At 50.1% G+C, this 10,156-nt stretch overlaps 1 pseudogene across 1 annotated transcript; it reads right to left on the bottom strand.

Annotated features, from left to right (window-relative positions):
* Positions 1–8,339: 8,339 nt before the first annotated feature.
* LOC102908034 (NADH dehydrogenase [ubiquinone] 1 beta subcomplex subunit 11, mitochondrial pseudogene) lies at positions 8,340–9,932 on the bottom strand (annotated as a pseudogene). Its single transcript, XR_013046520.1, has one exon. The product of XR_013046520.1 is annotated as an NADH dehydrogenase [ubiquinone] 1 beta subcomplex subunit 11, mitochondrial pseudogene (transcript).
* Between the last annotated feature and the right edge of the window lie 224 nt (positions 9,933–10,156).

Below are 10,156 nucleotides of genomic sequence, written 5' to 3'. Positions count from 1 at the left end.
CCAGAGAAGGCAATGGGCATGAGGCTACTTTAACCCAGCGTTAGCTCCATAGTGAGACAGTGTGCCTCCCCAAAAATTGTGTAAGAGAGAGAGAGAGAGAGTGTGTGTGTGTGTGTGTGTGTGTGCGTGTGCGTGTGTGTGTGCGTGCGCGCGCGCGTGCCCACGCGTCCCCAGATTGGCGTGCAACTGGTAATAGAGTAGCTTCAGATTCTAAGGTGTTCCTCCAGGACCTGACCATTAAGAGATGTAAGAATTGTCTCCCTAAGGGAGACCATACAATGTCTAGCCCCCTCCTTATAAGGTCCCAATGACAAACCAAAGTTCCCTCCTCCCAGAAGTTACTCTGGAAATTGAATGCGTTTATTAGGGTGCTCATAGCCATAGGTGGGGAGTTACAGAAAGAAGTGAGTAGCCCTAGGCAGCCACACTAGAAGGTCTGTACCCAGCATGCATGATGGCTTCTCCATCCCTGCATAGATGGAGTCTTTGAAGCCTACGTACTCTGACATCTCCTAGAGCCCCCAGGGCCATGTGCAGGTAGGGCAAAATTGCATACAACTAGCTGGGGAAGGTGAATATTCTACTGAGGGTCCAGTGGCCCCTCCTATGAGGCAATGTGCGCAGTCAAGTTTGGCTCCAAGAATAGTGCTACCTAACAAGGAGCATTTGGTTTCATGAATTAGCAAGTGTTCACTTCTGATTTCATCTATGGTCCTGAACAAGTGCTGTGGTTGGTGGCCAGCTTTCTAGAAGCTTCCCTTGTACTGCCAGGTATGCAGCCTGACTGGCTGCATGCAAAATCCAGCAGGCCAGGCCTGTGGTAATGCTTTCCCAACAACAGATCAGGGGTGGGGGCTGGTCCCATTATACAGGAGGAAACAGGGCAGAGAAATGTCCAGGTGGCAGGTTGGCAAGGCCATTTTTGAATCCAGGCCATTTTCTCATGTCATCACTGAGGTATGGAGTCTTTCCAGTGTGCTGGTTTCTACAAGGCAGAGTAGAGATGACTTTGCCTGACATACCGGCTTCGTAAGAACACGCTAGGTGGGAACCTTTGAGATCCCTACCCAGATAACAGCCTGGGCTACCCACCTTGGTAGGGTAGTGCCAAGCAGTAAGTAAAGATCACTCTACCCGATGCTTGGGTCACGTGGTCAGTAAATTTCAGGTTACTAAGACACTTCCGCAGCCATTGGCTGTGGGTTTCCTGAAATCAGTGACATGCAAAGGTCGGTTCTCTGCTGAGGTGTATAGCCATCTGACTTGCTTCTGGAGGAAAAAATGACAGAAAACATGTATAACCCCCCCCCCTTAGACTTTAAGACTTGAGGCCAGTCAATCTGGGGTAAATTCATTCAACCTTAGTGTCCCCCTCAAACTCCAGATCAGAGACCCTTCACCCCCTAGCCATCTCCCCGGGAGCCCCTGGAAGGCATTACTGGGCTCTGTACTTGGGGACAGCAGCCAGTAGGGAAGGTAAGGCTTTGTCCAGTCAGGAATCATACTCTGGAGAAAAGAGGCAAACACAGGTGACAGGAGACCCCAGGGGGTGATGCCAGGTGACAACAGTGTGTGGGGATGGAGGTTAGGAGGTCAGAGGAGGCTGCTCTAAGGATGAGGTATCTATCTACCTGAAACCCAGATGATGCAGAGCCGGGGTGGAGTTGGGCGTTCTCTCCAGGCAGCTGAACCAGCAAATGAGAATCCTGGAGGAGCTGAACAGAGGGAGGCCGCTGTGGCTGGACAGGAGTAAGCGGCAGTGTCGGGCCAGGGCCTTTCGGGTCATGGGAATCCGGAGGAGCAGCTCAGGAGCGGTACAGAGACTGGTGGGGGTGGCGGGGGGGTTTGGGTGAGGAAAGCTGTGCCCAGATCTGTAGAGAAGCACTAGCTGAGTACAGGGGCACGGAAGAGAGCCCCTATGAAACATCCAAAGACCAGCTATGGGGCCACGGGGCCGTTTATCCTGCCTTCGTGAGCTTCACTAAGCATTACTTTGGTTTAAGAGGTATGCTTTCATTCTCAAGTTATTTTTTTCCAAAACAAAATTTGTGCCAGGTGTGATAAAGCACATGCCTTACCCACAATCCCAACACTCTTGAATGTGTTGAAATCCCAACACAGGAAATTTGCCACTAATTTGGGACTAGCCCGGACTGTATAGTGAATTGCAGACCAGCCTGGGCTACAGAACAAGGCCCTATCTCAAAAAAAGAAAATTGTGATAGAATATAATAGCAATAATGCTCTGAAAAAAGTAAGCGTGCTGGGTAGTTTTTTGTCAACTTGACACAAGCTAAAGTCGTCGTAGAGGAGGGGACCTCAAATAGGAAAATGTCTCCATAAGATCAGGCTGTAGGCAAGCCTGTAGGGCATTTTCTAAATTAGTGGTTGATGGGGAAGTGCCATCCCTGGGCTGGTGGTCCTGGGTTATGTAAGAAAGCAGGCTGAGCAAGCCAGTAAGCAGCACCCCTTAATGGCCTCTGCATCAGCTCCTGCCTCCAGGTTCCTACCCTGCTTGAGTTCCTGCCCTGAATTCCTTCCATGACAGACTATGATGTGACGTGTAAGCCGAAAGAACCCTTTCCTCCCCAAATTGCTTTTGGTCTTGGTGTTTCATCACAGCAGTTGTAACCCTAAGACAGTGAACACAAAGACAAAGGAGGAAAGTCACCAGAACGTCCCTCATCCTAAGGAGTCGCTGCTCACCATTCTGTGAACAGCTTTGTGGGTTGGAAGATAGGCACACAGGATAGCTGTACATCCGGGGTTGAGAGGAGTTTGGCCAGAGTGGGTGATGATGTAGAAGGCGCCTGCCATGCTGGTTAGGAAGGAGAACATGAGACCCAAGCCTCCTCACACTCGGGCTTTAGCCTAGAAGAACCCAGCAGGGACCTGTCACAACAATGAATGGAACCCCTGCTGAGCCTGGGGACTTGTCCAGGCGGGCAATGCTGCCCTCTTCCCGGTGGAATGTTTATACTGCAGGAGAAATATGAACACCAGGTGGCGCTATAGACCTGCAGGGTACTCCTGGCCTCAGCCAAACGCCAGGGTGTGCCAGGCTCCTGTGAGTCAGGCTGTCCTGACTTTCAAGAGCCCAGTGGATAACAGCCAAGCTCTTTGTCCCCATTTTAGCCAAGCCCAACTGAAGCCTGTCCCGGACACCAACCCCCACACCTTGATGGATACACTAGTCCCTATCTGTCACTCGGTGATTTTGCAACCTCCGATCCTTACACAGTTCCCATCTGCTCCAAGCTGGATCCCCTTCCTCACGCCTCACTAGCACTAAAGGCCAGCATCAATAAGGCCCCCCCCAAAGCTTTCCTCATCTCTCCCCACCTAATCTGACACCCCCTGCTGAGGGTGCATTTTTTCCCCTACACTTCCACCAGGCCATCTCCCATGGCATCAACTGAATAATAACAAGGACGAGGGTTGGATTAGGCAGGTCATTTAAACAGACAAACATCCTCTGGGGCCACTGAGACACTCATCATAGCGGCACTGCTACAAAGTTCTTGCTGATAACCGAGAGCAGAGTTCATCCCCAGAACCTACTGTAAAGGTGGAATGACACTGCTAATTCCACAAAGCTGTCCTCTGACCTCCACAAATGGGCCCTGTTACATGCACCCCCTTATAAACAACAATGGTAATAAACGTGCATACATGAATGTAAAAACAAAACCCCTCTGGGCTGGAATTCCTGTGGATTTAGACTGAGCCTCTGAGACCTTGGTCACAGTCTTCCCCCCTCTAGGCCTCGTGTTCACCTGTGGAAGCCAGGTCAGGTTGGTGTCTCTAAGATCCATCCACTCTAACAACTCTCCGGACCTGTCCTGTGCTGTGAGGAGAGCGGCTTATTCGCATGCTCCGTCCAGTCTCCAAGGCTGCTCTTTGGTCCATAGAGAACCCTGTTTTGTCCTCACTGGCGGAAGAAGTCCCGAAGGGACCATAGACAAGCACAGCAACAGCCTCCACTCCAGCAAACACCATCTGAGCATGCGTCCTTAGCCTTTGTTTCAATTCAGGGGACTGCCCATTGGGAGACAATGTAAACACCACGCACTGTGAAAGGAAAAATAAGCAATAGTCCCAGTCCCCTGATTCCCAGAAGGTCTTGCCAAGAACCTCTGTAAGCCCATGACTTCCCTGCCCACCCCCCCTTCCTAGGCTAGCACTGTTGACAGCTTCTAAAAAGAGAACTGACTCAAAAGAGCCACCTGTCCAAGGTCACCAGAGAGGAGGAATGGCCTCATGAACTGTCAAGTCTCAACAACCCCTTTGGGGTCGAAAAGTTCACCCTCCAAAGGTCACACTCCACATAAAGAAAAAGGAAACAATTGGTGGCCCCGTACATTATTTATTACTTAAAAAACATATTTTGGGGGCTAGAGAGATGGCTCAGTGGTTAAGAGCACTTGTTGCTTTTGCAGAGGACCCAGGATTAAGCATGGTGGCTCACAGCCACCTCCAGTTTCAGGGGATCCAAACCCTCTTCTGACTTCCACAGGCACTAGGCACGCACATGAAACACATACCTCCAATCAAGCAAAGCATTTATACATATAAAAAAATAAATATTTTTATCTTTGTGGGGTTTTTGAGACAGGGTCTCACTATGTAACCCCTGGCTGTCCTGGAACTTACTATGTGGACCAGGCTGGCTTTGAATTCATAGAGAGGTACCTGCCTCTGCCTCCCGAGTGCTGTAACCTATGGGATATGCCACTGTGCCCAGCTTCCGAATGCTTTGGATTTGGTAATGTGCTGCCTGCCTCCTCATAATGGCTGGCAGCCAGGAGAAAGCTGGGGATGTTAAAGAGCAGAAGTAAGTGGGGGAAATGTTCCAGGTAGGAGCCACACCACGCAAACCAACCATGGAAGGCACTTACCGTAGACACTCCATTTTTATCTTGACCCAGAAGAGCCCATCATCTTGCCAGGCTGAAGTTACGCGTCCTCTGGTGACAGTCCTGCCTTACTCTGGTTCTCAAAGTCATCCACTGGCCAGTCTTCCCCTCCCCCAGTCTCGTTCCTAGCTTCCCCAGGGCTCCCCCAGGGCCCATCTGAGCCCTTGTTGCCAGGGACAAACCTTCCTCTTAAAGGGACACACTGGAAGCCACAGGGACTGCCCGAACACGGATCTGTGCCTCAAGGCAAATCATTCCACTTCTGGGTTCCAGTGGCTTCATCCTTGAAGGACTATGGTGGGACTGCCATATGAAAAACATTTATAAAACTACCTTATTGTTGGCCATGGTGCTACACACCAATAATCCCATTGCCCCAGAGGCAAAAGCTGAAGGAGTGTAGGCCAGCAAAGAGTATGTAGCAAGATCCTGCCTAAAAATAAAAACAAGGGCCAGGCAGTGATGGCGCACGCCTTTAATCCCAGCACTTTGGAGGCAGAGGCAAGTGGATCTCAGTGAGTTTGAGGCCAGCCTGGTCTACAAAGCGAGTTCCAGGACAGCCAAGGCTACACGGAGAGACCCTGTACACATACACGGGACTGGAGAGATGGCTCAGTGATTAAGAGCACTGGATGCTCTTCCAGAGGACCTGGGTTCAGTTCTCAGCATTCACATGGAAGCTCACAACTGTCTGTAACTGTAGTCCCATAGGATCCAATGCTCTCTTCTGGTGTATAGATATACATGCAGACAAAATACCCATTTACACTAAATAAATAAATCTGCTGGGCAGTGGTGGCGCACACCTTTAGTCCCAGTGCTTGGGAGACAGAGGCAGGGAGATTTCTGAGTCCAAGGCCAGCCTGGTCTACAGGGCAAATTCTAAGATAGGCAGAGCAAGAAAGAAACCCTATCTCAAAATACACACACACACACACACACACACACACACACACACAAAATAAATTTAAAAAAAAAAAAAACACAAATAAAGTGAAAGCAGGTTGGCAAGCCAATTTCCTTTTGTTTAAAGGGCGCTCCAGAACCAAACTTAGCCAGCAAGTACTCCGGGCCACAGGTTCACTTGATTTCTATTGTAGGAGAGGGGGAGACTGTCTTTTCCTCATTGGCTGTGGTAACGACCCCACAGCCTTTCTTGATTGGCTAGTTTTAAAATAATCAGTGTAAAGGCAGGAAGGGCGAAGGGCTCTGTATCTAGGCCTTTAAGCACTGTAAATGCTTGTGGAGCAGGAGGAAGATCAAGAGAACAAAAGTTTTACCAGGTAGGTGTTGTATTTTAAAATGGCAGGAAGGAGTCACACCATACAACAGGGTCCCCTAGGAGGTTTATGGAGGGGAGGGAGAAGGGGCAGAGAAGGGGCCAGGGACCGGTCCCTGGGGATGAAGAAGATAAAGAGAAAGGTGATTGGAGGTGAGTAAGGCCTGCCTTTTATAAGGAAGAGTAGCTAATGCGCACAGGGGGTGCTCTTAGTGGCTGCAGCTGAGGTCTATCCTGTCAGGACCCTAAGGGCAGGCCAGCACAGATGCCTAAAATGCTAAGTTTTTTAAAAGGCTGGGTGGTGGTGGCAGGGTCGCACGCCTTTGATCCCAGCACTCCAGGGGCAGAGCCAAGCGGATGTCTGTGAGTTCAAAGCCAGCCTGGGCTACAGAGTGAAATCCAGGACAGGCCCACTACACAGAGAAACCTTGTCTCGAAAAACCAAAAAAAAAAAAAAAAAAAAAAAGAATGGAGAGAGATGTAGAATGCTTGTTACCTTTTCTAGAAAAAATGAAACACTTCTTACACCGAGGAATTCTTCCTGGATGGAGCCAGCATCAGTTGGAGGGATTGGAGACTTAAATCTGGGCAGATCCTTTTAACCCCGGGGCAAGAATGAGACCATAAAACCACTACCACTTTCTTACTTTTTTTTGTTTGTTTGTTTTTAAGACAGGGTTTCTCTGTGTAGCCCTGGCTGTCCTGGAACTCACTCTGTAGACCAGGCTGGCCTCGAACTCACAGAGATCTGCCTGCCTCTGCCTCCCGAGTGTTGGAATTAAAGGTGCACGCCACCACCGCCCAGCTGCCTGGGCTTTTGAAAGTGAGGGCTTATGGCGGGAATCTCTTTGTCCCATTGGCGGACTTCTGCAAGCCCTGGCTTCTGGCTGGAGTGGGGGGGGGGGCGGGGGGAGGGGTCTTTTTGTCCGAAAACCTCCAACCTAACACACACCTTTAATCCCAGCACTGAGGGAGGCAGAGGCCAGTGGATCTCTGAGTCTGAGACCAGCCTGGTCTACAGAGTGAGTTCCAGGACAGCCAGGGCTGTGACACAGAGAAACCCTGTCTCAGGAAAAACAAAAAAATAAAAAACTTAAAACATAACTTTAGCCCTCACATTCCCCAACCCCTTTTCCCCATAGGCACAAAGCAAATGAAAAGCCTTGAGCTCTGTGGTACCAGATCTAAGAGATGTCTGGACCCAGCAGGAAGTACAGTGGAGAGTTAGACCGTGCCTTCCATAGAGATGATTCTGAACACATGCTGGTTGCCTGTGGGTTGGAAATGTACTTCACTAGCTGAGCACGTGCGCTGAGGCCCTGTGGTAGTTACAGGATGGGACCACTGTCTTGTGCCCTGTATTGCTCCCAATATCTGTAATAGTGACTGACATGTTTGTTTAATAAAGAACTGCCGCGGAGCTTAGAAATAAAACTGAGTCTTCCATTTGCCAGACTCCATTCTGGGCTCTTCAGTCCAGCACATTACCTATCTTGTTATTAGATAGATAGATAGATAGATAGATAGATAGATAGATAGATAGATAGATAGATAGATAGAGATAGTATATAGATATATGGGGGCGCAGAATCCTGGAACTCACTCTGTAGACCAGGCTGACCTTGAACTCACAGAGACCTACCTGCCTCTGCCCCCAAGTGCTGGGATTAAAGGCATGTGCCACCACATTCAACACCTTAAATATTTCTGAAGATAGCTGATCTAGCTACATTTCTACCCCATCCAGTCCCGTTTCTCTTTGTGAACGAGACATCTATAGGTCAGAAGTCCTGGCCAAAGTTGTTGGGTCTAAGACGTGCTGCCAGATGACCTCTACCTAAATAGTAATTCTGCTACCAGGGAAATTAGGGCCTCCTCTTTGGGTTTATTGATAAAAGAACAGGGCTAGAGAGATGGCCCAACATACAGCTCTTGTAGAAGACCCAAGTTCAGTTCCCAGCTCCAGCTCCAGAGGGTCTGAGGCCTCTGGTCTCCCTCGCATCTGCACTCACATATACCCACACACAGACGCATGTATACACATAATTTAAAGTCCTGCACTCACATATACCCACACACAGACGCATGTATACACATAATTTAAAGTCAGCCTTACGAAACTAAGCTAATAATGGACTCAGAGGGAACCTGAAGAACGGTTTTATTAGAGTTTAAAAGAAAAATAGCAGGGCAAGCAACCTGAAAATCCTGGCAGATGCCAGAAGAAAGACGGAGAAGAGAAAGCCATGCCTTTTGATTTAGGCATGAAGGTTAGTAATAGAGGTTGACGGAGCAGCTCCGTGACTGAAGCAGGGAGGCGGAGGTACGAAGGAAGAACAAGAGAGCCCAGAACATCAAGGGAAAATGCCCAGGCATTGGCAAGTATTCAAAAGAAGAGGAGGAAAGAAACGGCTTATGTTTTTGTAAGCTTGGACTCAGGAAAGTGGGCAGACCACAAAGTGGAGGATTTCTGGGAAGGAAAGTTCATTGTCTCATTAAGGGGATAAATTATTCCTCCCAGCTCTTTAGCATAGTTTTGGGTGAGTCAGGCTTCCTGAGGTGTGGTCCCTTGACCAAATAATTGACAGGCCTAGCTGGAACACTCTTTTTTTTTCTTTCAATCCCTTTGATAGGTGCTCTGGGGAGTGAGCAGGAAGTCAGGCAGGGGGTTGGGGCAAGGTAGTGCTTCTTACATCTCACGCAGTCATTCATCAGTCATCGATCGGCAGCTGGATCTTGCTGGGGTCAAAACAGTTGGATTCCATGATGGGGAGGCCACTGGCCTCACGGTGTTTCACGAGCATCTCAGCTTCCCGCTGGGCCCACTCGGCCATCTTGTAGTCGGGCGCATAAGCCACGAAGGTGGTGCCCAAGACCAGGGCGATGGAAAAACCAAAGAAGAAGACGGCTTGCATATTCCAGTCGTCCACCTCGGGGTCGTCGTCATAACCATGGTAGTATGGGTTCGTCGCGTAGAGGTTTTCGTCCTCGGGGTCTGGGTCCTCCATCCACTCCATGGTCGGCTCTCTCTTCTTCTTCTTCTTTTCCACCACAGCAGGCTGAGCGATCACAGCCCTAGAAGAGCTCGATTTCCAGCAAAGGTGGGTAGTCTGGCGCCCTCGAATCGCCGCCGAAAGGCTGCGAACGCAGGAACTTAACCGCCAGGCCGCCATGACAGCTGCAGAGGTGGGGGTGGGGTGGGGGGTGGCGAGGGGTGGGGGGGGTGGGCGGGTACCAATTAGGAAGTAGGATGGATGCCCTGTTTCTATGGCCGGAGGCAGAATCCATTCCTTGCAGAGGGGAGTTGGGGGTGGGGGAGATTGGGCTTGGGGGGAAACGGATGTGATGGAGAATAGCTTTCCCTCATTGATATCAACAGAGCCCTGGCATCCTCCAAGACTATGGTAGCCGTTCTAACTGCACATTAAATGACACACCTAATGCCCTGACCGTCACGATCGTCACGGCAGTAGCTGAAAAGAACTGTGAACCATGGCTAGGGGTAGTGTGCGAGGCTGACATCTGCAAGGCCCTGTTCCCTCCCTGGGAACAGCCTCCATCACCTGGGAGGCAGGACCCAAATTCCCAGCAAACCTCCACTCTCGGGGAAGACATCCGCACTACCACCGTTGGTCATTCTGGCCGTCCACCTCTTTTCTGTAGTCTCCTACCTTTTGGAGTTTACCTCTGACCTCTCTCTTTCTTAGTCAAGATGGAGTTTCCTTCCCTGCCCAGTTGAGGTCTGGTCATACTGGTTCCACAGTTCCGGGGGCGGGGGGGGGGGGGGCGGGGGGGGGACGGGACGACGACTCAGTTTGGAGAAGAGGGGAGGGGTAATGAACACTAGAGACTCAGAATTCTGAAAGCAACACGATTTTTTCCCACAATCTTGCAGGGTCAGGCACCAGCTCAGACAAAGTGGTGGGCATGCCAATCAGGCTCCAAACAATTGTTCTTATAG

This window comes from Peromyscus maniculatus, chromosome 20, assembly GCF_049852395.1.
Source record: "Peromyscus maniculatus bairdii isolate BWxNUB_F1_BW_parent chromosome 20, HU_Pman_BW_mat_3.1, whole genome shotgun sequence".
NCBI lineage: Eukaryota > Metazoa > Chordata > Mammalia > Rodentia > Cricetidae > Peromyscus > Peromyscus maniculatus.
The sequence above is the reverse complement of the archived record's forward strand: the minus strand, read 5'-3'. Positions and strand labels throughout refer to the sequence as shown.